The sequence below is a fragment of the Electrophorus electricus genome, chromosome 13 (genome assembly GCF_041902795.1).
Source record: "Electrophorus electricus isolate QZ-2024a chromosome 13, ASM4190279v1, whole genome shotgun sequence".
NCBI lineage: Eukaryota > Metazoa > Chordata > Actinopteri > Gymnotiformes > Gymnotidae > Electrophorus > Electrophorus electricus.
This window is the reverse complement of record NC_137509.1, coordinates 19,892,955-19,916,328: the sequence shown is the minus strand read 5'-3', so window position 1 is coordinate 19,916,328 and position 23,374 is coordinate 19,892,955. Positions and strand designations below refer to the sequence as shown.

General features: G+C 36.8%; 7 non-coding genes and 18 pseudogenes across 7 annotated transcripts; all 25 read right to left on the bottom strand.

The window, feature by feature from the left end:
• Positions 1–248: 248 nt before the first annotated feature.
• Positions 249–367, bottom strand: LOC145649419 (5S ribosomal RNA). The gene has a single exon (XR_014116582.1). It is a non-coding gene; the product is annotated as a 5S ribosomal RNA (ribosomal RNA).
• Positions 368–1,595: 1,228 nt separating this feature from the next.
• Positions 1,596–1,714, bottom strand: LOC145648489 (5S ribosomal RNA; annotated as a pseudogene).
• Positions 1,715–2,504: 790 nt separating this feature from the next.
• Positions 2,505–2,623, bottom strand: LOC145648830 (5S ribosomal RNA; annotated as a pseudogene).
• Positions 2,624–3,414: 791 nt separating this feature from the next.
• LOC145648488 (5S ribosomal RNA) lies at positions 3,415–3,533 on the bottom strand (annotated as a pseudogene).
• Positions 3,534–4,762: 1,229 nt separating this feature from the next.
• On the bottom strand, positions 4,763–4,881 carry LOC145648924 (5S ribosomal RNA; annotated as a pseudogene).
• A 791-nt stretch (positions 4,882–5,672) lies between these two features.
• On the bottom strand, positions 5,673–5,791 carry LOC145647416 (5S ribosomal RNA; annotated as a pseudogene).
• Positions 5,792–6,582: 791 nt separating this feature from the next.
• LOC145650446 (5S ribosomal RNA) lies at positions 6,583–6,701 on the bottom strand (annotated as a pseudogene).
• Positions 6,702–7,492: 791 nt separating this feature from the next.
• On the bottom strand, positions 7,493–7,611 carry LOC145647415 (5S ribosomal RNA; annotated as a pseudogene).
• A 790-nt stretch (positions 7,612–8,401) lies between these two features.
• Positions 8,402–8,520, bottom strand: LOC145647874 (5S ribosomal RNA; annotated as a pseudogene).
• Positions 8,521–9,311: 791 nt separating this feature from the next.
• On the bottom strand, positions 9,312–9,430 carry LOC145647414 (5S ribosomal RNA; annotated as a pseudogene).
• Positions 9,431–10,220: 790 nt separating this feature from the next.
• On the bottom strand, positions 10,221–10,339 carry LOC145648991 (5S ribosomal RNA; annotated as a pseudogene).
• Positions 10,340–11,130: 791 nt separating this feature from the next.
• Positions 11,131–11,249, bottom strand: LOC145649941 (5S ribosomal RNA; annotated as a pseudogene).
• A 791-nt stretch (positions 11,250–12,040) lies between these two features.
• Positions 12,041–12,159, bottom strand: LOC145649156 (5S ribosomal RNA; annotated as a pseudogene).
• Positions 12,160–12,949: 790 nt separating this feature from the next.
• On the bottom strand, positions 12,950–13,068 carry LOC145648655 (5S ribosomal RNA). The gene has a single exon (XR_014116486.1). It is a non-coding gene; the product is annotated as a 5S ribosomal RNA (ribosomal RNA).
• A 790-nt stretch (positions 13,069–13,858) lies between these two features.
• On the bottom strand, positions 13,859–13,977 carry LOC145648080 (5S ribosomal RNA; annotated as a pseudogene).
• Positions 13,978–14,767: 790 nt separating this feature from the next.
• Positions 14,768–14,886, bottom strand: LOC145649016 (5S ribosomal RNA; annotated as a pseudogene).
• A 790-nt stretch (positions 14,887–15,676) lies between these two features.
• Positions 15,677–15,795, bottom strand: LOC145648644 (5S ribosomal RNA). The gene has a single exon (XR_014116485.1). It is a non-coding gene; the product is annotated as a 5S ribosomal RNA (ribosomal RNA).
• Positions 15,796–16,585: 790 nt separating this feature from the next.
• On the bottom strand, positions 16,586–16,704 carry LOC145648079 (5S ribosomal RNA; annotated as a pseudogene).
• A 790-nt stretch (positions 16,705–17,494) lies between these two features.
• On the bottom strand, positions 17,495–17,613 carry LOC145648633 (5S ribosomal RNA). The gene has a single exon (XR_014116484.1). It is a non-coding gene; the product is annotated as a 5S ribosomal RNA (ribosomal RNA).
• A 790-nt stretch (positions 17,614–18,403) lies between these two features.
• LOC145644069 (5S ribosomal RNA) lies at positions 18,404–18,522 on the bottom strand. Its single transcript, XR_014116108.1, has one exon. It is a non-coding gene; the product is annotated as a 5S ribosomal RNA (ribosomal RNA).
• A 790-nt stretch (positions 18,523–19,312) lies between these two features.
• On the bottom strand, positions 19,313–19,431 carry LOC145648621 (5S ribosomal RNA). The gene has a single exon (XR_014116483.1). It is a non-coding gene; the product is annotated as a 5S ribosomal RNA (ribosomal RNA).
• Positions 19,432–20,221: 790 nt separating this feature from the next.
• LOC145648295 (5S ribosomal RNA) lies at positions 20,222–20,340 on the bottom strand (annotated as a pseudogene).
• Positions 20,341–21,131: 791 nt separating this feature from the next.
• On the bottom strand, positions 21,132–21,250 carry LOC145649544 (5S ribosomal RNA; annotated as a pseudogene).
• Positions 21,251–22,040: 790 nt separating this feature from the next.
• On the bottom strand, positions 22,041–22,159 carry LOC145648078 (5S ribosomal RNA; annotated as a pseudogene).
• A 790-nt stretch (positions 22,160–22,949) lies between these two features.
• LOC145648610 (5S ribosomal RNA) lies at positions 22,950–23,068 on the bottom strand. The gene has a single exon (XR_014116482.1). It is a non-coding gene; the product is annotated as a 5S ribosomal RNA (ribosomal RNA).
• Positions 23,069–23,374: the final 306 nt, after the last annotated feature.

Here is a 23,374-nt window from a genome sequence, read left to right as displayed (position 1 = left end):
TGACAGTAAATTAAAGTGATTCAAGAGAAGCTTACAGCATCTCGTAGTCTAAGGTGCTAACAGATAGTTTTTGATGAATCACTGCACTTCACATTCAGGCATGTGAGTTGGAGAGTAAATGAAAGTGATGCAAAAAAAACTTACAGCATCGGCTATTCCCAGGTGCTAACAGATAGTTTTTTTTATTAATCACTGCACTTCACATTTGAGCATGTCAGCTTGAAAGTAAATTTAAGTGATGCAAGAAAAGCTTACAGCACCTGGTATTCCTAGGTAGGGTCCCACCTCAGTACTATCCAGGCCCAAGCTTGCTTAGCTTCCAAGGTCAGATGAGATTGGGCGTTCTCAAGCTGGTGTGGCCGTAAGCCTTAAACACTTACTCAAATTTCCTAATCATAGCAAATATGATCAAAGACCAATCTGACAATTTTTTTTATTAATCCCTGCACTTGACATTCTAGAATGTTATCTTGAATGTAAATTAAATGATGCAATAAAAGCTTACAACATCTGGTATACGGAGGCACTAACAGACAGTTTTTTGATGAATCACTGCACTTCACATTCAGGCATGTGAGTTGGAGAGTAAATGAAAGTGATGCAAAAAAAACGTACAGCATCGGCTATTCCCAGGTGCTAACAGATAGTTTGAGTTAATTATTCACTGCACTTCAAATTTGAACATGATAGCTTGAACATAAATTAAAGGGATGCAATACAATCTTACAGCACCTGCTATTCCCTGGTACTAAAATATTTCTATTTAATCTGTACACTTCACATACAAGCTTGTCAGTTGCAGATTAAAGTAAAGTGATGCAACAAAAACTTACAGCATCTGCTATTCCCAGGTGCTAACAGATAGTTTTTTTAATTAATCACTGCATTTCACATCCTAGCATGTCATCTTGACAGTAAATTAAAGTGATTGAAGAGAAGCTTACAGCATCTCGTAGTCCAAGGTGCTAACAGATAGTTTTTGATGAATCACTGCACTTCACATTCAGGCATGTGAGTTGGAGAGTAAATGAAAGTGATGCAAAAAAAACGTACAGCATCGGCTATTCCCAGGTGCTAACAGATAGTTTGAGTTAATTATTCACTGCACTTCAAATTTGAACATGATAGCTTGAACATAAATTAAAGGGATGCAATACAATCTTACAGCACCTGCTATTCCCTGGTACTAAAATATTTCTATTTAATCTGTACACTTCACATACAAGCTTGTCAGTTGCAGATTAAAGTAAAGTGATGCAACAAAAACTTACAGCATCTGCTATTCCCAGGTGCTAACAGATAGTTTTTTTAATTAATCACTGCATTTCACATCATAGCATGTCATCTTGACAGTAAATTAAAGTGATTGAAGAGAAGCTTACAGCATCTCGTAGTCCAAGGTGCTAACAGATAGTTTTTGATGAATCACTGCACTTCACATTCAGGCATGTGAGTTGGAGAGTAAATGAAAGTGATGCAAAAAAAACTTACAGCATCGGCTATTCCCAGGTGCTAACAGATAGTTTTTTTTATTAATCACTGCACTTCACATTTGAGCATGTCAGCTTGAAAGTAAATTAAAGTGATGCAAGAAAAGCTTACAGCACCTGGTATTCCTAGGTAGGGTCCCAACTCAGTACTATCCAGGCCCAAACTTGCTTAGCTTCCAAGGTCAGATGAGATTGGGCGTTCTCAAGATGGTTTGGCCATAAGCCTTAAGCTCTTACTCAAATTGCCTAATCATAGCAAATATGAACAAAGACCAATCTGACAATTTTTTTTATTAATCCCTGCACTTGACATTCTAGAATGTTATCTTGAATGTAAATTAAATGATGCAATAAAAGCTTACAACATCTGGTATACGGAGGCACTAACAGACAGTTTTTTGATGAATCACTGCACTTCACATTCAGGCATGTGAGTTGGAGAGTAAATGAAAGTGATGCAAAAAAAACTTACAGCATCTGCTATTCCCAGGTGCTAACAGATAGTTTGAGTTAATTATTCACTGCACTTCAAATTTGAACATGATAGCTTGAACATAAATTAAAGGGATGCAATACAATCTTACAGCACCTGCTATTCCCTGGTACTAAAATATTTCTATTTAATCTGTACACTTCACATACAAGCTTGTCAGTTGCAGATTAAAGTAAAGTGATGCAACAAAAACTTACAGCATCTGCTATTCCCAGGTGCTAACAGATAGTTTTTTTAATTAATCACTGCATTTCACATCCTAGCATGTCATCTTGACAGTAAATTAAAGTGATTCAAGAGAAGCTTACAGCATCTCGTAGTCTAAGGTGCTAACAGATAGTTTTTGATGAATCACTGCACTTCACATTCAGGCATGTGAGTTGGAGAGTAAATGAAAGTGATGCAAAAAAAACTTACAGCATCGGCTATTCCCAGGTGCTAACAGATAGTTTTTTTTATTAATCACTGCACTTCACATTTGAGCATGTCAGCTTGAAAGTAAATTAAAGTGATGCAAGAAAAGCTTACAGCACCTGGTATTCCTAGGTAGGGTCCCACCTCAGTACTATCCATGCCCAAACTTGCTTAGCTTCCAAGGTCAGATGAGATTGGGCGTTCTCAAGCTGGTGTGGCCGTAAGCCTTAAACACTTACTCAAATTTCCTAATCATAGCAAATATGATCAAAGACCAATCTGACAATTTTTTTTATTAATCCCTGCACTTGACATTCTAGAATGTTATCTTGAATGTAAATTAAATGATGCAATAAAAGCTTACAACATCTGGTATACGGAGGCACTAACAGACAGTTTTTTGATGAATCACTGCACTTCACATTCAGGCATGTGAGTTGGAGAGTAAATGAAAGTGATGCAAAAAAAACGTACAGCATCTGCTATTCCCAGGTGCTAACAGATAGTTTGAGTTAATTATTCACTGCACTTCAAATTTGAACATGATAGCTTGAACATAAATTAAAGGGATGCAATACAATCTTACAGCACCTGCTATTCCCTGGTACTAAAATATTTCTATTTAATCTGTACACTTCACATACAAGCTTGTCAGTTGCAGATTAAAGTAAAGTGATGCAACAAAAACTTACAGCATCTGCTATTCCCAGGTGCTAACAGATAGTTTTTTTAATTAATCACTGCATTTCACATCCTAGCATGTCATCTTGACAGTAAATTAAAGTGATTCAAGAGAAGCTTACAGCATCTCGTAGTCCAAGGTGCTAACAGATAGTTTTTGATGAATCACTGCACTTCACATTCAGGCATGTGAGTTGGAGAGTAAATGAAAGTGATGCAAAAAAAACTTACAGCATCGGCTATTCCCAGGTGCTAACAGATAGTTTTTTTTTATTAATCACTGCACTTCACATTTGAGCATGTCAGCTTGAAAGTAAATTAAAGTGATGCAAGAAAAGCTTACAGCACCTGGTATTCCTAGGTAGGGTCCCAACTCAGTACTATCCAGGCCCAAACTTGCTTAGCTTCCAAGGTCAGATGAGATTGGGCGTTCTCAAGATGGTTTGGCCATAAGCCTTAAACTCTTACTCAAATTGCCTAATCATAGCAAATATGAACAAAGACCAATCTGACAATTTTTTTTATTAATCCCTGCACTTGACATTCTAGAATGTTATCTTGAATGTAAATTAAATGATGCAATAAAAGCTTACAACATCTGGTATACGGAGGCACTAACAGACAGTTTTTTGATGAATCACTGCACTTCACATTCAGGCATGTGAGTTGGAGAGTAAATGAAAGTGATGCAAAAAAAACTTACAGCATCTGCTATTCCCAGGTGCTAACAGATAGTTTGAGTTAATTATTCACTGCACTTCAAATTTGAACATGATAGCTTGAACATAAATTAAAGGGATGCAATACAATCTTACAGCACCTGCTATTCCCTGGTACTAAAATATTTCTATTTAATCTGTACACTTCACATACAAGCTTGTCAGTTGCAGATTAAAGTAAAGTGATGCAACAAAAACTTACAGCATCTGCTATTCCCAGGTGCTAACAGATAGTTTTTTTAATTAATCACTGCATTTCACATCCTAGCATGTCATCTTGACAGTAAATTAAAGTGATTGAAGAGAAGCTTACAGCATCTCGTAGTCCAAGGTGCTAACAGATAGTTTTTGATGAATCACTGCACTTCACATTCAGGCATGTGAGTTGGAGAGTAAATGAAAGTGATGCAAAAAAAACGTACAGCATCGGCTATTCCCAGGTGCTAACAGATAGTTTGAGTTAATTATTCACTGCACTTCAAATTTGAACATGATAGCTTGAACATAAATTAAAGGGATGCAATACAATCTTACAGCACCTGCTATTCCCTGGTACTAAAATATTTCTATTTAATCTGTACACTTCACATACAAGCTTGTCAGTTGCAGATTAAAGTAAAGTGATGCAACAAAAACTTACAGCATCTGCTATTCCCAGGTGCTAACAGATAGTTTTTTTAATTAATCACTGCATTTCACATCCTAGCATGTCATCTTGACAGTAAATTAAAGTGATTCAAGAGAAGCTTACAGCATCTCGTAGTCCAAGGTGCTAACAGATAGTTTTTGATGAATCACTGCACTTCACATTCAGGCATGTGAGTTGGAGAGTAAATGAAAGTGATGCAAAAAAAACTTACAGCATCGGCTATTCCCAGGTGCTAACAGATAGTTTTTTTTTATTAATCACTGCACTTCACATTTGAGCATGTCAGCTTGAAAGTAAATTAAAGTGATGCAAGAAAAGCTTACAGCACCCGGTATTCCTAGATAGGGTCCCACCTCAGTACTATCCAGGCCCAAACTTACTTAGCTTCCAAGGTCAGATGAGATTGGGCGTTCTCAAGCTGGTGTGGCCGTAAGCCTTAAACACTTACTCAAATTTCCTAATCATAGCAAATATGATCAAAGACCAATCTGACAATTTTTTTTATTAATCCCTGCACTTGACATTCTAGAATGTTATCTTGAATGTAAATTAAATGATGCAATAAAAGCTTACAACATCTGGTATACGGAGGCACTAACAGACAGTTTTTTGATGAATCACTGCACTTCACATTCAGGCATGTGAGTTGGAGAGTAAATGAAAGTGATGCAAAAAAAACTTACAGCATCTGCTATTCCCAGGTGCTAACAGATAGTTTGAGTTAATTATTCACTGCACTTCAAATTTGAACATGATAGCTTGAACATAAATTAAAGGGATGCAATACAATCTTACAGCACCTGCTATTCCCTGGTACTAAAATATTTCTATTTAATCTGTACACTTCACATACAAGCTTGTCAGTTGCAGATTAAAGTAAAGTGATGCAACAAAAACTTACAGCATCTGCTATTCCCAGGTGCTAACAGATAGTTTTTTTAATTAATCACTGCATTTCACATCCTAGCATGTCATCTTGACAGTAAATTAAAGTGATTCAAGAGAAGCTTACAGCATCTCGTAGTCCAAGGTGCTAACAGATAGTTTTTGATGAATCACTGCACTTCACATTCAGGCATGTGAGTTGGAGAGTAAATGAAAGTGATGCAAAAAAAACTTACAGCATCGGCTATTCCCAGGTGCTAACAGATAGTTTTTTTTTATTAATCACTGCACTTCACATTTGAGCATGTCAGCTTGAAAGTAAATTAAAGTGATGCAAGAAAAGCTTACAGCACCCGGTATTCCTAGATAGGGTCCCACCTCAGTACTATCCAGGCCCAAACTTGCTTAGCTTCCAAGGTCAGATGAGATTGGGCGTTCTCAAGCTGGTGTGGCCGTAAGCCTTAAACACTTACTCAAATTTCCTAATCATAGCAAATATGATCAAAGACCAATCTGACAATTTTTTTTATTAATCCCTGCACTTGACATTCTAGAATGTTACCTTGAATGTAAATTAAATGATGCAATAAAAGCTTACAACATCTGGTATACGGAGGCACTAACAGACAGTTTTTTGATGAATCACTGCACTTCACATTCAGGCATGTGAGTTGGAGAGTAAATGAAAGTGATGCAAAAAAAACTTACAGCATCTGCTATTCCCAGGTGCTAACAGATAGTTTGAGTTAATTATTCACTGCACTTCAAATTTGAACATGATAGCTTGAACATAAATTAAAGGGATGCAATACAATCTTACAGCACCTGCTATTCCCTGGTACTAAAATATTTCTATTTAATCTGTACACTTCACATACAAGCTTGTCAGTTGCAGATTAAAGTAAAGTGATGCAACAAAAACTTACAGCATCTGCTATTCCCAGGTGCTAACAGATAGTTTTTTTAATTAATCACTGCATTTCACATCCTAGCATGTCATCTTGACAGTAAATTAAAGTGATTCAAGAGAAGCTTACAGCATCTCGTAGTCCAAGGTGCTAACAGATAGTTTTTGATGAATCACTGCACTTCACATTCAGGCATGTGAGTTGGAGAGTAAATGAAAGTGATGCAAAAAAAACTTACAGCATCGGCTATTCCCAGGTGCTAACAGATAGTTTTTTTTTATTAATCACTGCACTTCACATTTGAGCATGTCAGCTTGAAAGTAAATTAAAGTGATGCAAGAAAAGCTTACAGCACCCGGTATTCCTAGATAGGGTCCCACCTCAGTACTATCCAGGCCCAAACTTACTTAGTTTCCAAGGTCAGATGAGATTGGGCGTTCTCAAGCTGGTGTGGCCGTAAGCCTTAAACACTTACTCAAATTTCCTAATCATAGCAAATATGATCAAAGACCAATCTGACAATTTTTTTTATTAATCCCTGCACTTGACATTCTAGAATGTTATCTTGAATGTAAATTAAATGATGCAATAAAAGCTTACAACATCTGGTATACGGAGGCACTAACAGACAGTTTTTTGATGAATCACTGCACTTCACATTCAGGCATGTGAGTTGGAGAGTAAATGAAAGTGATGCAAAAAAAACTTACAGCATCTGCTATTCCCAGGTGCTAACAGATAGTTTGAGTTAATTATTCACTGCACTTCAAATTTGAACATGATAGCTTGAACATAAATTAAAGGGATGCAATACAATCTTACAGCACCTGCTATTCCCTGGTACTAAAATATTTCTATTTAATCTGTACACTTCACATACAAGCTTGTCAGTTGCAGATTAAAGTAAAGTGATGCAACAAAAACTTACAGCATCTGCTATTCCCAGGTGCTAACAGATAGTTTTTTTAATTAATCACTGCATTTCACATCCTAGCATGTCATCTTGACAGTAAATTAAAGTGATTCAAGAGAAGCTTACAGCATCTCGTAGTCCAAGGTGCTAACAGATAGTTTTTGATGAATCACTGCACTTCACATTCAGGCATGTGAGTTGGAGAGTAAATGAAAGTGATGCAAAAAAAACTTACAGCATCGGCTATTCCCAGGTGCTAACAGATAGTTTTTTTTTATTAATCACTGCACTTCACATTTGAGCATGTCAGCTTGAAAGTAAATTAAAGTGATGCAAGAAAAGCTTACAGCACCCGGTATTCCTAGATAGGGTCCCACCTCAGTACTATCCAGGCCCAAACTTGCTTAGCTTCCAAGGTCAGATGAGATTGGGCGTTCTCAAGCTGGTGTGGCCGTAAGCCTTAAACACTTACTCAAATTTCCTAATCATAGCAAATATGATCAAAGACCAATCTGACAATTTTTTTTATTAATCCCTGCACTTGACATTCTAGAATGTTATCTTGAATGTAAATTAAATGATGCAATAAAAGCTTACAACATCTGGTATACGGAGGCACTAACAGACAGTTTTTTGATGAATCACTGCACTTCACATTCAGGCATGTGAGTTGGAGAGTAAATGAAAGTGATGCAAAAAAAACTTACAGCATCTGCTATTCCCAGGTGCTAACAGATAGTTTGAGTTAATTATTCACTGCACTTCAAATTTGAACATGATAGCTTGAACATAAATTAAAGGGATGCAATACAATCTTACAGCACCTGCTATTCCCTGGTACTAAAATATTTCTATTTAATCTGTACACTTCACATACAAGCTTGTCAGTTGCAGATTAAAGTAAAGTGATGCAACAAAAACTTACAGCATCTGCTATTCCCAGGTGCTAACAGATAGTTTTTTTAATTAATCACTGCATTTCACATCCTAGCATGTCATCTTGACAGTAAATTAAAGTGATTCAAGAGAAGCTTACAGCATCTCGTAGTCTAAGGTGCTAACAGATAGTTTTTGATGAATCACTGCACTTCACATTCAGGCATGTGAGTTGGAGAGTAAATGAAAGTGATGCAAAAAAAACTTACAGCATCGGCTATTCCCAGGTGCTAACAGATAGTTTTTTTTATTAATCACTGCACTTCACATTTGAGCATGTCAGCTTGAAAGTAAATTAAAGTGATGCAAGAAAAGCTTACAGCACCTGGTATTCCTAGGTAGGGTCCCACCTCAGTACTATCCAGGCCCAAACTTGCTTAGCTTCCAAGGTCAGATGAGACTGGGCGTTCTCAAGCTGGTGTGGCCGTAAGCCTTAAACACTTACTCAAATTTCCTAATCATAGCAAATATGATCAAAGACCAATCTGACAATTTTTTTTATTAATCCCTGCACTTGACATTCTAGAATGTTATCTTGAATGTAAATTAAATGATGCAATAAAAGCTTACAACATCTGGTATACGGAGGCACTAACAGACAGTTTTTTGATGAATCACTGCACTTCACATTCAGGCATGTGAGTTGGAGAGTAAATGAAAGTGATGCAAAAAAAACGTACAGCATCGGCTATTCCCAGGTGCTAACAGATAGTTTGAGTTAATTATTCACTGCACTTCAAATTTGAACATGATAGCTTGAACATAAATTAAAGGGATGCAATACAATCTTACAGCACCTGCTATTCCCTGGTACTAAAATATTTCTATTTAATCTGTACACTTCACATACAAGCTTGTCAGTTGCAGATTAAAGTAAAGTGATGCAACAAAAACTTACAGCATCTGCTATTCCCAGGTGCTAACAGATAGTTTTTTTAATTAATCACTGCATTTCACATCCTAGCATGTCATCTTGACAGTAAATTAAAGTGATTCAAGAGAAGCTTACAGCATCTCGTAGTCCAAGGTGCTAACAGATAGTTTTTGATGAATCACTGCACTTCACATTCAGGCATGTGAGTTGGAGAGTAAATGAAAGTGATGCAAAAAAAACTTACAGCATCGGCTATTCCCAGGTGCTAACAGATAGTTTTTTTTTATTAATCACTGCACTTCACATTTGAGCATGTCAGCTTGAAAGTAAATTAAAGTGATGCAAGAAAAGCTTACAGCACCCGGTATTCCTAGATAGGGTCCCACCTCAGTACTATCCAGGCCCAAACTTGCTTAGCTTCCAAGGTCAGATGAGATTGGGCGTTCTCAAGCTGGTGTGGCCGTAAGCCTTAAACACTTACTCAAATTTCCTAATCATAGCAAATATGATCAAAGACCAATCTGACAATTTTTTTTATTAATCCCTGCACTTGACATTCTAGAATGTTATCTTGAATGTAAATTAAATGATGCAATAAAAGCTTACAACATCTGGTATACGGAGGCACTAACAGACAGTTTTTTGATGAATCACTGCACTTCACATTCAGGCATGTGAGTTGGAGAGTAAATGAAAGTGATGCAAAAAAAACTTACAGCATCTGCTATTCCCAGGTGCTAACAGATAGTTTGAGTTAATTATTCACTGCACTTCAAATTTGAACATGATAGCTTGAACATAAATTAAAGGGATGCAATACAATCTTACAGCACCTGCTATTCCCTGGTACTAAAATATTTCTATTTAATCTGTACACTTCACATACAAGCTTGTCAGTTGCAGATTAAAGTAAAGTGATGCAACAAAAACTTACAGCATCTGCTATTCCCAGGTGCTAACAGATAGTTTTTTTAATTAATCACTGCATTTCACATCCTAGCATGTCATCTTGACAGTAAATTAAAGTGATTCAAGAGAAGCTTACAGCATCTCGTAGTCTAAGGTGCTAACAGATAGTTTTTGATGAATCACTGCACTTCACATTCAGGCATGTGAGTTGGAGAGTAAATGAAAGTGATGCAAAAAAAACTTACAGCATCGGCTATTCCCAGGTGCTAACAGATAGTTTTTTTTATTAATCACTGCACTTCACATTTGAGCATGTCAGCTTGAAAGTAAATTAAAGTGATGCAAGAAAAGATTACAGCACCTGGTATTCCTAGGTAGGGTCCCACCTCAGTACTATCCAGGCCCAAACTTGCTTAGCTTCCAAGGTCAGATGAGACTGGGCGTTCTCAAGCTGGTGTGGCCGTAAGCCTTAAACACTTACTCAAATTTCCTAATCATAGCAAATATGATCAAAGACCAATCTGACAATTTTTTTTATTAATCCCTGCACTTGACATTCTAGAATGTTATCTTGAATGTAAATTAAATGATGCAATAAAAGCTTACAACATCTGGTATACGGAGGCACTAACAGACAGTTTTTTGATGAATCACTGCACTTCACATTCAGGCATGTGAGTTGGAGAGTAAATGAAAGTGATGCAAAAAAAACGTACAGCATCGGCTATTCCCAGGTGCTAACAGATAGTTTGAGTTAATTATTCACTGCACTTCAAATTTGAACATGATAGCTTGAACATAAATTAAAGGGATGCAATACAATCTTACAGCACCTGCTATTCCCTGGTACTAAAATATTTCTATTTAATCTGTACACTTCACATACAAGCTTGTCAGTTGCAGATTAAAGTAAAGTGATGCAACAAAAACTTACAGCATCTGCTATTCCCAGGTGCTAACAGATAGTTTTTTTAATTAATCACTGCATTTCACATCCTAGCATGTCATCTTGACAGTAAATTAAAGTGATTCAAGAGAAGCTTACAGCATCTCGTAGTCCAAGGTGCTAACAGATAGTTTTTGATGAATCACTGCACTTCACATTCAGGCATGTGAGTTGGAGAGTAAATGAAAGTGATGCAAAAAAAACTTACAGCATCGGCTATTCCCAGGTGCTAACAGATAGTTTTTTTTTATTAATCACTGCACTTCACATTTGAGCATGTCAGCTTGAAAGTAAATTAAAGTGATGCAAGAAAAGCTTACAGCACCCGGTATTCCTAGATAGGGTCCCACCTCAGTACTATCTAGGCCCAAACTTGCTTAGCTTCCAAGGTCAGATGAGATTGGGCGTTCTCAAGCTGGTGTGGCCATAAGCCTTAAACTCTTACTCAAATTGCCTAATCATAGCAAATATGAACAAAGACCAATCTGACAATTTTTTTTATTAATCCCTGCACTTGACATTCTAGAATGTTATCTTGAATGTAAATTAAATTATGCAATAAAAGCTTACAACATCTGGTATACGGAGGCACTAACAGACAGTTTTTTGATGAATCACTGCACTTCACATTCAGGCATGTGAGTTGGAGAGTAAATGAAAGTGATGCAAAAAAAACGTACAGCATCTGCTATTCCCAGGTGCTAACAGATAGTTTGAGTTAATTATTCACTGCACTTCAAATTTGAACATGATAGCTTGAACATAAATTAAAGGGATGCAATACAATCTTACAGCACCTGCTATTCCCTGGTACTAAAATATTTCTATTTAATCTGTACACTTCACATACAAGCTTGTCAGTTGCAGATTAAAGTAAAGTGATGCAACAAAAACTTACAGCATCTGCTATTCCCAGGTGCTAACAGATAGTTTTTTTAATTAATCACTGCATTTCACATCCTAGCATGTCATCTTGACAGTAAATTAAAGTGATTCAAGAGAAGCTTACAGCATCTCGTAGTCCAAGGTGCTAACAGATAGTTTTTGATGAATCACTGCACTTCACATTCAGGCATGTGAGTTGGAGAGTAAATGAAAGTGATGCAAAAAAAACTTACAGCATCGGCTATTCCCAGGTGCTAACAGATAGTTTTTTTTTATTAATCACTGCACTTCACATTTGAGCATGTCAGCTTGAAAGTAAATTAAAGTGATGCAAGAAAAGCTTACAGCACCCGGTATTCCTAGATAGGGTCCCACCTCAGTACTATCCAGACCCAAACTTGCTTAGCTTCCAAGGTCAGATGAGATTGGGCGTTCTCAAGCTGGTGTGGCCGTAAGCCTTAAACACTTACTCAAATTTCCTAATCATAGCAAATATGATCAAAGACCAATCTGACAATTTTTTTTATTAATCCCTGCACTTGACATTCTAGAATGTTATCTTGAATGTAAATTAAATGATGCAATAAAAGCTTACAACATCTGGTATACGGAGGCACTAACAGACAGTTTTTTGATGAATCACTGCACTTCACATTCAGGCATGTGAGTTGGAGAGTAAATGAAAGTGATGCAAAAAAAACTTACAGCATCTGCTATTCCCAGGTGCTAACAGATAGTTTGAGTTAATTATTCACTGCACTTCAAATTTGAACATGATAGCTTGAACATAAATTAAAGGGATGCAATACAATCTTACAGCACCTGCTATTCCCTGGTACTAAAATATTTCTATTTAATCTGTACACTTCACATACAAGCTTGTCAGTTGCAGATTAAAGTAAAGTGATGCAACAAAAACTTACAGCATCTGCTATTCCCAGGTGCTAACAGATAGTTTTTTTAATTAATCACTGCATTTCACATCCTAGCATGTCATCTTGACAGTAAATTAAAGTGATTCAAGAGAAGCTTACAGCATCTCGTAGTCTAAGGTGCTAACAGATAGTTTTTGATGAATCACTGCACTTCACATTCAGGCATGTGAGTTGGAGAGTAAATGAAAGTGATGCAAAAAAAACTTACAGCATCGGCTATTCCCAGGTGCTAACAGATAGTTTTTTTTATTAATCACTGCACTTCACATTTGAGCATGTCAGCTTGAAAGTAAATTAAAGTGATGCAAGAAAAGCTTACAGCACCTGGTATTCCTAGGTAGGGTCCCACCTCAGTACTATCCAGGCCCAAACTTGCTTAGCTTCCAAGGTCAGATGAGATTGGGCGTTCTCAAGCTGGTGTGGCCGTAAGCCTTAAACACTTACTCAAATTTCCTAATCATAGCAAATATGATCAAAGACCAATCTGACAATTTTTTTTATTAATCCCTGCACTTGACATTCTAGAATGTTATCTTGAATGTAAATTAAATGATGCAATAAAAGCTTACAACATCTGGTATACGGAGGCACTAACAGACAGTTTTTTGATGAATCACTGCACTTCACATTCAGGCATGTGAGTTGGAGAGTAAATGAAAGTGATGCAAAAAAAACGTACAGCATCGGCTATTCCCAGGTGCTAACAGATAGTTTGAGTTAATTATTCACTGCACTTCAAATTTGAACATGATAGCTTGAACATAAATTAAAGGGATGCAATACAATCTTACAGCACCTGCTATTCCCTGGTACTAAAATATTTCTATTTAATCTGTACACTTCACATACAAGCTTGTCAGTTGCAGATTAAAGTAAAGTGATGCAACAAAAACTTACAGCATCTGCTATTCCCAGGTGCTAACAGATAGTTTTTTTAATTAATCACTGCATTTCACATCCTAGCATGTCATCTTGATAGTAAATTAAAGTGATTGATGAGAAGCTTACAGCATCTCGTAGTCCAAGGTGCTAACAGATAGTTTTTGATGAATCACTGCACTTCACATTCAGGCATGTGAGTTGGAGAGTAAATGAAAGTGATGCAAAAAAAACTTACAGCATCGGCTATTCCCAGGTGCTAACAGATAGTTTTTTTTATTAATCACTGCACTTCACATTTGAGCATGTCAGCTTGAAAGTAAATTAAAGTGATGCAAGAAAAGCTTACAGCACCTGGTATTCCTAGGTAGGGTCCCACCTCAGTACTATCCAGGCCCAAACTTGCTTAGCTTCCAAGGTCAGATGAGATTGGGCGTTCTCAAGATGGTTTGGCCATAAGCCTTAAACACTTACTCAAATTGCCTAATCATAGCAAATATGAACAAAGACCAATCTGACAATTTTTTTTATTAATCCCTGCACTTGACATTCTAGAATGTTATCTTGAATGTAAATTAAATGATGCAATAAAAGCTTACAACATCTGGTATACGGAGGCACTAACAGACAGTTTTTTGATGAATCACTGCACTTCACATTCAGGCATGTGAGTTGGAGAGTAAATGAAAGTGATGCAAAAAAAACGTACAGCATCGGCTATTCCCAGGTGCTAACAGATAGTTTGAGTTAATTATTCACTGCACTTCAAATTTGAACATGATAGCTTGAACATAAATTAAAGGGATGCAATACAATCTTACAGCACCTGCTATTCCCTGGTACTAAAATATTTCTATTTAATCTGTACACTTCACATACAAGCTTGTCAGTTGCAGATTAAAGTAAAGTGATGCAACAAAAACTTACAGCATCTGCTATTCCCAGGTGCTAACAGATAGTTTTTTTAATTAATCACTGCATTTCACATCCTAGCATGTCATCTTGACAGTAAATTAAAGTGATTGAAGAGAAGCTTACAGCATCTCGTAGTCCAAGGTGCTAACAGATAGTTTTTGATGAATCACTGCACTTCACATTCAGGCATGTGAGTTGGAGAGTAAATGAAAGTGATGCAAAAAAAACTTACAGCATCGGCTATTCCCAGGTGCTAACAGATAGTTTTTTTTATTAATCACTGCACTTCACATTTGAGCATGTCAGCTTGAAAGTAAATTAAAGTGATGCAAGAAAAGCTTACAGCACCCGGTATTCCTAGATAGGGTCCCACCTCAGTACTATCCAGGCCCAAACTTGCTTAGCTTCCAAGGTCAGATGAGATTGGGCGTTCTCAAGCTGGTGTGGCCGTAATCCTTAAACACTTACTCAAATTTCCTAATCATAGCAAATATGATCAAAGACCAATCTGACAATTTTTTTTATTAATCCCTGCACTTGACATTCTAGAATGTTATCTTGAATGTAAATTAAATGATGCAATAAAAGCTTACAACATCTGGTATACGGAGGCACTAACAGACAGTTTTTTGATGAATCACTGCACTTCACATTCAGGCATGTGAGTTGGAGAGTAAATGAAAGTGATGCAAAAAAAACGTACAGCATCTGCTATTCCCAGGTGCTAACAGATAGTTTGAGTTAATTATTCACTGCACTTCAAATTTGAACATGATAGCTTGAACATAAATTAAAGGGATGCAATACAATCTTACAGCACCTGCTATTCCCTGGTACTAAAATATTTCTATTTAATCTGTACACTTCACATACAAGCTTGTCAGTTGCAGATTAAAGTAAAGTGATGCAACAAAAACTTACAGCATCTGCTATTCCCAGGTGCTAACAGATAGTTTTTTTAATTAATCACTGCATTTCACATCCTAGCATGTCATCTTGACAGTAAATTAAAGTGATTCAAGAGAAGCTTACAGCATCTCGTAGTCTAAGGTGCTAACAGATAGTTTTTGATGAATCACTGCACTTCACATTCAGGCATGTGAGTTGGAGAGTAAATGAAAGTGATGCAAAAAAAACTTACAGCATCGGCTATTCCCAGGTGCTAACAGATAGTTTTTTTTATTAATCACTGCACTTCACATTTGAGCATGTCAGCTTGAAAGTAAATTAAAGTGATGCAAGAAAAGCTTACAGCACCTGGTATTCCTAGGTAGGGTCCCACCTCAGTACTATCCAGGCCCAAACTTGCTTAGCTTCCAAGGTCAGATGAGATTGGGCGTTCTCAAGCTGGTGTGGCCGTAAGCCTTAAACACTTACTCAAATTTCCTAATCATAGCAAATATGATCAAAGACCAATCTGACAATTTTTTTTATTAATCCCTGCACTTGACATTCTAGAATGTTATCTTGAATGTAAATTAAATGATGCAATAAAAGCTTACAACATCTGGTATACGGAGGCACTAACAGACAGTTTTTTGATGAATCACTGCACTTCACATTCAGGCATGTGAGTTGGAGAGTAAATGAAAGTGATGCAAAAAAAACGTACAGCATCGGCTATTCCCAGGTGCTAACAGATAGTTTGAGTTAATTATTCACTGCACTTCAAATTTGAACATGATAGCTTGAACATAAATTAAAGGGATGCAATACAATCTTACAGCACCTGCTATTCCCTGGTACTAAAATATTTCTATTTAATCTGTACACTTCACATACAAGCTTGTCAGTTGCAGATTAAAGTAAAGTGATGCAACAAAAACTTACAGCATCTGCTATTCCCAGGTGCTAACAGATAGTTTTTTTAATTAATCACTGCATTTCACATCCTAGCATGTCATCTTGACAGTAAATTAAAGTGATTGAAGAGAAGCTTACAGCATCTCGTAGTCCAAGGTGCTAACAGATAGTTTTTGATGAATCACTGCACTTCACATTCAGGCATGTGAGTTGGAGAGTAAATGAAAGTGATGTAAAAAAAACTTACAGCATCGGCTATTCCCAGGTGCTAACAGATAGTTTTTTTTATTAATCACTGCACTTCACATTTGAGCATGTCAGCTTGAAAGTAAATTAAAGTGATGCAAGAAAAGCTTACAGCACCTGGTATTCCTAGGTAGGGTCCCACCTCAGTACTATCCAGGCCCAAACTTGCTTAGCTTCCAAGGTCAGATGAGATTGGGCGTTCTCAAGATGGTTTGGCCATAAGCCTTAAACACTTACTCAAATTGCCTAATCATAGCAAATATGAACAAAGACCAATCTGACAATTTTTTTTATTAATCCCTGCACTTGACATTCTAGAATGTTATCTTGAATGTAAATTAAATGATGCAATAAAAGCTTACAACATCTGGTATACGGAGGCACTAACAGACAGTTTTTTGATGAATCACTGCACTTCACATTCAGGCATGTGAGTTGGAGAGTAAATGAAAGTGATGCAAAAAAAACGTACAGCATCTGCTATTCCCAGGTGCTAACAGATAGTTTGAGTTAATTATTCACTGCACTTCAAATTTGAACATGATAGCTTGAACATAAATTAAAGGGATGCAATACAATCTTACAGCACCTGCTATTCCCTGGTACTAAAATATTTCTATTTAATCTGTACACTTCACATACAAGCTTGTCAGTTGCAGATTAAAGTAAAGTGATGCAACAAAAACTTACAGCATCTGCTATTCCCAGGTGCTAAGAGATAGTTTTTTTAATTAATCACTGCATTTCACATCCTAGCATGTCATCTTGACAGTAAATTAAAGTGATTCAAGAGAAGCTTACAGCATCTCGTAGTCTAAGGTGCTAACAGATAGTTTTTGATGAATCACTGCACTTCACATTCAGGCATGTGAGTTGGAGAGTAAATGAAAGTGATGCAAAAAAAACTTACAGCATCGGCTATTCCCAGGTGCTAACAGATAGTTTTTTTTATTAATCACTGCACTTCACATTTGAGCATGTCAGCTTGAAAGTAAATTAAAGTGATGCAAGAAAAGCTTACAGCACCTGGTATTCCTAGGTAGGGTCCCACCTCAGTACTATCCAGGCCCAAACTTGCTTAGCTTCCAAGGTCAGATGAGATTGGGCGTTCTCAAGCTGGTGTGGCCGTAAGCCTTAAACACTTACTCAAATTTCCTAATCATAGCAAATATGATCAAAGACCAATCTGACAATTTTTTTTATTAATCCCTGCACTTGACATTCTAGAATGTTATCTTGAATGTAAATTAAATGATGCAATAAAAGCTTACAACATCTGGTATACGGAGGCACTAACAGACAGTTTTTTGATGAATCACTGCACTTCACATTCAGGCATGTGAGTTGGAGAGTAAATGAAAGTGATGCAAAAAAAACGTACAGCATCGGCTATTCCCAGGTGCTAACAGATAATTTGAGTTAATTATTCACTGCACTTCAAATTTGAACATGATAGCTTGAACATAAATTAAAGGGATGCAATACAATCTTACAGCACCTGCTATTCCCTGGTACTAAAATATTTCTATTTAATCTGTACACTTCACATACAAGCTTGTCAGTTGAAGATTAAAGTAAAGTGATGCAACAAAAACTTACAGCATCTGCTATTCCCAGGAGCTAACAGATAGTTTTTTTAATTAATCACTGCATTTCACATCCTAGCATGTCATCTTGACAGTAAATTAAAGTGATTGAAGAGAAGCTTACAGCATCTCGTAGTCCAAGGTGCTAACAGATAGTTTTTGATGAATCACTGCACTTCACATTCAGGCATGTGAGTTGGAGAGTAAATGAAAGTGATGCAAAAAAAACTTACAGCATCGGCTATTCCCAGGTGCTAACAGATAGTTTTTTTTATTAATCACTGCACTTCACATTTGAGCATGTCAGCTTGAAAGTAAATTAAAGTGATGCAAGAAAAGCTTACAGCACCTGGTATTCCTAGGTAGGGTCCCACCTCAGTACTAGCCAGGCCCAAACTTGCTTAGCTTCCAAGGTCAGATGAGATTGGGCGTTCTCAAGCTGGTGTGGCCGTAAGCCTTAAACACTTACTCAAATTGCCTAATCATAGCAAATATGATCAAAGACCAATCTGACAATTTTTTTTATTAATCCCTGCACTTGACATTCTAGAATGTTATCTTGAATGTAAATTAAATGATGCAATAAAAGCTTACAACATCTGGTATACGGAGGCACTAACAGACAGTTTTTTGATGAATCACTGCACTTCACATTCAGGCATGTGAGTTGGAGAGTAAATGAAAGTGATGCAAAAAAAACGTACAGCATCTGCTATTCCCAGGTGCTAACAGATAGTTTGAGTTAATTATTCACTGCACTTCAAATTTGAACATGATAGCTTGAACATAAATTAAAGGGATGCAATACAATCTTACAGCACCTGCTATTCCCTGGTACTAAAATATTTCTATTTAATCTGTACACTTCACATACAAGCTTGTCAGTTGCAGATTAAAGTAAAGTGATGCAACAAAAACTTACAGCATCTGCTATTCCCAGGTGCTAAGAGATAGTTTTTTTAATTAATCACTGCATTTCACATCCTAGCATGTCATCTTGACAGTAAATTAAAGTGATTCAAGAGAAGCTTACAGCATCTCGTAGTCTAAGGTGCTAACAGATAGTTTTTGATGAATCACTGCACTTCACATTCAGGCATGTGAGTTGGAGAGTAAATGAAAGTGATGCAAAAAAAACTTACAGCATCGGCTATTCCCAGGTGCTAACAGATAGTTTTTTTTATTAATCACTGCACTTCACATTTGAGCATGTCAGCTTGAAAGTAAATTAAAGTGATGCAAGAAAAGCTTACAGCACCTGGTATTCCTAGGTAGGGTCCCACCTCAGTACTATCCAGGCCCAAACTTGCTTAGCTTCCAAGGTCAGATGAGATTGGGCGTTCTCAAGCTGGTGTGGCCGTAAGCCTTAAACACTTACTCAAATTTCCTAATCATAGCAAATATGATCAAAGACCAATCTGACAATTTTTTTTATTAATCCCTGCACTTGACATTCTAGAATGTTATCTTGAATGTAAATTAAATGATGCAATAAAAGCTTACAACATCTGGTATACGGAGGCACTAACAGACAGTTTTTTGATGAATCACTGCACTTCACATTCAGGCATGTGAGTTGGAGAGTAAATGAAAGTGATGCAAAAAAAACGTACAGCATCGGCTATTCCCAGGTGCTAACAGATAATTTGAGTTAATTATTCACTGCACTTCAAATTTGAACATGATAGCTTGAACATAAATTAAAGGGATGCAATACAATCTTACAGCACCTGCTATTCCCTGGTACTAAAATATTTCTATTTAATCTGTACACTTCACATACAAGCTTGTCAGTTGAAGATTAAAGTAAAGTGATGCAACAAAAACTTACAGCATCTGCTATTCCCAGGAGCTAACAGATAGTTTTTTTAATTAATCACTGCATTTCACATCCTAGCATGTCATCTTGACAGTAAATTAAAGTGATTGAAGAGAAGCTTACAGCATCTCGTAGTCCAAGGTGCTAACAGATAGTTTTTGATGAATCACTGCACTTCACATTCAGGCATGTGAGTTGGAGAGTAAATGAAAGTGATGCAAAAAAAACTTACAGCATCGGCTATTCCCAGGTGCTAACAGATAGTTTTTTTTATTAATCACTGCACTTCACATTTGAGCATGTCAGCTTGAAAGTAAATTAAAGTGATGCAAGAAAAGCTTACAGCACCTGGTATTCCTAGGTAGGGTCCCACCTCAGTACTAGCCAGGCCCAAACTTGCTTAGCTTCCAAGGTCAGATGAGATTGGGCGTTCTCAAGATGGTTTGGCCATAAGCCTTAAACACTTACTCAAATTGCCTAATCATAGCAAATATGAACAAAGACCAATCTGACAATTTTTTTTATTAATCCCTGCACTTGACATTCTAGAATGTTATCTTGAATGTAAATTAAATGATGCAATAAAAGCTTACAACATCTGGTATACGGAGGCACTAACAGACAGTTTTTTGATGAATCACTGCACTTCACATTCAGGCATGTGAGTTGGAGAGTAAATGAAAGTGATGCAAAAAAAACGTACAGCATCTGCTATTCCCAGGTGCTAACAGATAGTTTGAGTTAATTATTCACTGCACTTCAAATTTGAACATGATAGCTTGAACATAAATTAAAGGGATGCAATACAATCTTACAGCACCTGCTATTCCCTGGTACTAAAATATTTCTATTTAATCTGTACACTTCACATACAAGCTTGTCAGTTGCAGATTAAAGTAAAGTGATGCAACAAAAACTTACAGCATCTGCTATTCCCAGGTGCTAACAGATAGTTTTTTTAATTAATCACTGCATTTCACATCCTAGCATGTCATCATGACAGTAAATTAAAGTGATTCAAGAGAAGCTTACAGCATCTCGTAGTCTAAGGTGCTAACAGATAGTTTTTGATGAATCACTGCACTTCACATTCAGGCATGTGAGTTGGAGAGTAAATGAAAGTGATGCAAAAAAAAACTTACAGCATCGGCTATTCCCAGGTGCTAACAGATAGTTTTTTTTATTAATCACTGCACTTCACATTTGAGCATGTCAGCTTGAAAGTAAATTAAAGTGATGCAAGAAAAGCTTACAGCACCTGGTATTCCTAGGTAGGGTCCCACCTCAGTAATATCCAGGCCCAAACTTGCTTAGCTTCCAAGGTCAGATGAGATTGGGCGTTCTCAAGCTGGTGTGGCCATAAGCCTTAAACACTTACTCAAATTTCCTAATCATAGCAAATATGATCAAAGACCAATCTGACAATTTTTTTTATTAATCCCTGCACTTGACATTCTAGAATGTTATCTTGAATGTAAATTAAATGATGCAATAAAAGCTTACAACATCTGGTATACGGAGGCACTAACAGACAGTTTTTTGATGAATCACTGCACTTCACATTCAGGCATGTGAGTTGGAGAGTAAATGAAAGTGATGCAAAAAAAACGTACAGCATCTGCTATTCCCAGGTGCTAACAGATAGTTTGAGTTAATTATTCACTGCACTTCAAATTTGAACATGATAGCTTGAACATAAATTAAAGGGATGCAATACAATCTTACAGCACCTGCTATTCCCTGGTACTAAAATATTTCTATTTAATCTGTACACTTCACATACAAGCTTGTCAGTTGCAGATTAAAGTAAAGTGATGCAACAAAAACTTACAGCATCTGCTATTCCCAGGTGCTAACAGATAGTTTTTTTAATTAATCACTGCATTTCACATCCTAGCATGTCATCTTGACAGTAAATTAAAGTGATTGAAGAGAAGCTTACAGCATCTCGTAGTCCAAGGTGCTAACAGATAGTTTTTGATGAATCACTGCACTTCACATTCAGGCATGTGAGTTGGAGAGTAAATGAAAGTGATGCAAAAAAAACTTACAGCATCGGCTATTCCCAGGTGCTAACAGATAGTTTTTTTTATTAATCACTGCACTTCACATTTGAGCATGTCAGCTTGAAAGTAAATTAAAGTGATGCAAGAAAAGCTTACAGCACCTGGTATTCCTAGGTAGGGTCCCACCTCAGTACTATCCAGGCCCAAACTTGCTTAGCTTCCAAGGTCAGATGAGATTGGGCGTTCTCAAGATGGTTTGGCCATAAGCCTTAAACACTTACTCAAATTGCCTAATCATAGCAAATATGAACAAAGACCAATCTGACAATTTTTTTTATTAATCCCTGCACTTGACATTCTAGAATGTTATCTTGAATGTAAATTAAATGATGCAATAAAAGCTTACAACATCTGGTATACGGAGGCACTAACAGACAGTTTTTTGATGAATCACTGCACTTCACATTCAGGCATGTGAGTTGGAGAGTAAATGAAAGTGATGCAAAAAAAACGTACAGCATCTGCTATTCCCAGGTGCTAACAGATAGTTTGAGTTAATTATTCACTGCACTTCAAATTTGAACATGATAGCTTGAACATAAATTAAAGGGATGCAATACAATCTTACAGCACCTGCTATTCCCTGGTACTAAAATATTTCTACTTAATCTGTACACTTCACATACAAGCTTGTCAGTTGCAGATTAAAGTAAAGTGATGCAACAAAAACTTACAGCATCTGCTATTCCCAGGTGCTAACAGATAGTTTTTTTAATTAATCACTGCATTTCACGTCCTAGCATGTCATCTTGACAGTAAATTAAAGTGATTCAAGAGAAGCTTACAGCATCTCGTAGTCTAAGGTGCTAACAGATAGTTTTTGATGAATCACTGCACTTCACATTCAGGCATGTGAGTTGGAGAGTAAATGAAAGTGATGCAAAAAAAACTTACAGCATCGGCTATTCCCAGGTGCTAACAGATAGTTTTTTTTATTAATCACTGCACTTCACATTTGAGCATGTCAGCTTGAAAGTAAATTAAAGTGATGCAAGAAAAGCTTACAGCACCTGGTATTCCTAGGTAGGGTCCCACCTCAGTACTATCCAGGCCCAAACTTGCTTAGCTTCCAAGGTCAGATGAGATTGGGCGTTCTCAAGCTGGTGTGGCCGTAAGCCTTAAACACTTACTCAAATTTCCTAATCATAGCAAATATGATCAAAGACCAATCTGACAATTTTTTTTATTAATCCCTGCACTTGACATTCTAGAATGTTATCTTGAATGTAAATTAAATGATGCAATAAAAGCTTACAACATCTGGTATACGGAGGCACTAACAGACAGTTTTTTGATGAATCACTGCACTTCACATTCAGGCATGTGAGTTGGAGAGTAAATGAAAGTGATGCAAAAAAAACGTACAGCATCGGCTATTCCCAGGTGCTAACAGATAATTTGAGTTAATTATTCACTGCACTTC